We start from the raw sequence: 2,438 nt of genomic DNA, 5'->3' as shown, positions 1-2,438 counted from the left end.
TAGGTATTCGAATAGGGGCTTCCTTGAGCATAGTTTACTTGCTCTGTTTGGATTCCAGTCAAGAGTTGACATTCCGCAGGAGTGTGGCCTTGGATTCCACAGACCTCGCAATTCTGAGTTATAGCAACCACGGCGGTTGGAGGTGATACGTTTAAACTTTCAATCTTCTGGACCAAAGCATCCACTTTTGCATTAACGTGATCAAGGTTACTTATCTCGTACATGCCAGTTTTCGGTTGAGGTTTTTCCACTGTTGTTCGTTCGGTTCCCCACTGATAGTGGTTTTGGGCCATGCTCTCGATAAGCTGGTAAGCATCAACATAAGGTTTGTTCATTAGTGCACCACCTGCAGCGGCGTCTATTGTTAACCTTGTATTGTATAAGAGACCATTATAAAATGTGTGAATTACTAACCAGTTTTCCAAACCATGGTGTGGGCAAAGTCTCATCATGTCTTTGTATCTTTCCCATGCTTCGAAAAGAGACTCGTTGTCTTTCTGTTTAAATCCGTTTATCTGGGCTCTTAACATAGCTGTTTTGCTTGGTGGAAAATATCGGGCAAGAAAAACTTTCTTCAACTCGTTCCATGTGGTGACTGAGTTGGAAGGGAGAGATTGAAGCCATCTTCTAGCGCTATCTCTTAATGAGAAAGGAAAAAGACGAAGTCGAATTGCCTCTGAAGTGACACCATTAGCTTTAACAGTATCAGCGTATTGAACAAATACGGATAAATGAAGGTTTGGATCTTCGGTAAGATTTCCAGAGAATTGGTTCTGTTGCACAGCCTGCAACAACGAAGGTTTAAGTTCAAAGTTGTTTGCTTCGATTGCGGGCGGAGCAATACTTGAATGCGGCTCATCTTGCGATGGAGCGGCGTAATCTCTAAGAGCACGAGCTGGTTCTGCCATCTCGGTTAAAGAAGGAAAAATGTTTTTGATATCAGGAAGGTTTATAGGAGGGAGATTGTTTTCAGCACGATATTCCCGAATTCGTCGTAAGACTCGGAGATATAGTTCGATATCGTTGATTCGTAAATAGAGCGGTTCGCCTTGAGAGCGAGTGCGTGACATACAAATCAACGAAAGAAAGAATAGAAGGAAAAAGAAACCTTAGTCTCTACAGCGTAACGGAAGAGTTACGATATCGATTGAATAAAAGTCCCCGGCAACGGCGCCAAAAACTTGATCGCTCGACTGTGTGAGTCGAGAATGGGATACAAACTGCAAGTGCACAGTTCTATCGCGTAGTTTTAAAAGATATCGATCCCACAGGGACTTATGAATCGATATACCGTTATCTAAAGTTACTACGTAAATCTAAGGTGAAAATGTTTGATTGTTTGGGGAAAAACTAAGAGCTAAACTAATATCTAGATTAAATATCAATAAAACGGATATCGGTATGTAGTTCGTCAAAACTAGGGAATCAAGTCTTTGTCGGTTTCCAGGTTTTTAAAATAAATCGTTTCAGTTAACTTTATTGGTTAAAGGTTTTATCTCAAACTCTCGCTCTGTTGAATAAACCATGATTTTATATTAATGTTGCTGTCACTTATAATTAAGTCAAAAACCATATTTTGAAAGCAATAAAGTTGCAGAAACTCTTTTTAAGAAAATACTGACCGTTTTAAACACCCTTATCTCAAACTCTCGCTCTGTTGACTTAGGTTATATGATTAAATCCAAATGCTTAACTCTCGTCCTCACATTCGATCTTTAAAAATACTTTTTGGAAAAGGTCAGAATTTAATTGACTCTAAAACTTGCTCTCGCCCTGATCTAGAATTAATGCCTAACTCACACTGTCCAGTCAAAACCTCAAACTCTCGCTCTGTTGGTTTTAACTTCTTTATGTTCTTTACTTTTTGTAAAAAATCTTGTTATTAAACCTGTAAGTTGAGACCGTAAAAAGATTGATTCTAATTTTAAGTTTAGATAGACCGACTCAGTCTCGACCCCTTTTTCTGCTTACTTTACATACCGATACCTAGGCAAATTAGCCAGACATGCTAAATAAATAAGAATTTATATCATGCATAAACAGACTCATTCCAGGCAGGCAATATGAATAAACAATAGAATAAAACATTAAAATTAAATAACGATTAAAGAACCTGAATGCGTAATACAATGGTCTTGAACACTCCACCACAAGCCGGTAGGATTTGTTCTTGGATTCTTCAATTAAACAGTAAATTAAATCAAGGAAATAAAACTGGAATATAACGTAAGGTTAAATCCGGTATAAAGTTGCACAGTAGTTTCCGGTGTAGAAACTACTACGCGAAAAATATCTAAAAGCTAAAAACGGGGAAGATAAATTGCAAGGGGAAAAGAGAAAGTAAAACTTGCAAAAGAAATAAATAAAATGAACAATGTTGGAAAGGAAGAAAAATAAGCAAAGGCGTGAAAAATAAATTTGGCAGAGCTTCCGCAAAA

At 37.8% G+C, this 2,438-nt stretch overlaps 1 pseudogene; it reads left to right on the top strand.

Moving 5' to 3' along the window:
- The first annotated feature begins 423 nt into the window (after positions 1-423).
- LOC127133740 (uncharacterized) lies at positions 424-523 on the top strand (annotated as a pseudogene).
- The last annotated feature ends 1,915 nt before the right edge of the window (positions 524-2,438 follow it).

The sequence above is a fragment of the Lathyrus oleraceus genome, chromosome 3 (assembly GCF_024323335.1).
Source record: "Lathyrus oleraceus cultivar Zhongwan6 chromosome 3, CAAS_Psat_ZW6_1.0, whole genome shotgun sequence".
NCBI classification, from domain to species: Eukaryota; Viridiplantae; Streptophyta; class Magnoliopsida; order Fabales; family Fabaceae; genus Lathyrus; species Lathyrus oleraceus.
The sequence above is the reverse complement of the archived record's forward strand: the minus strand, read 5'-3'. Positions and strand labels throughout refer to the sequence as shown.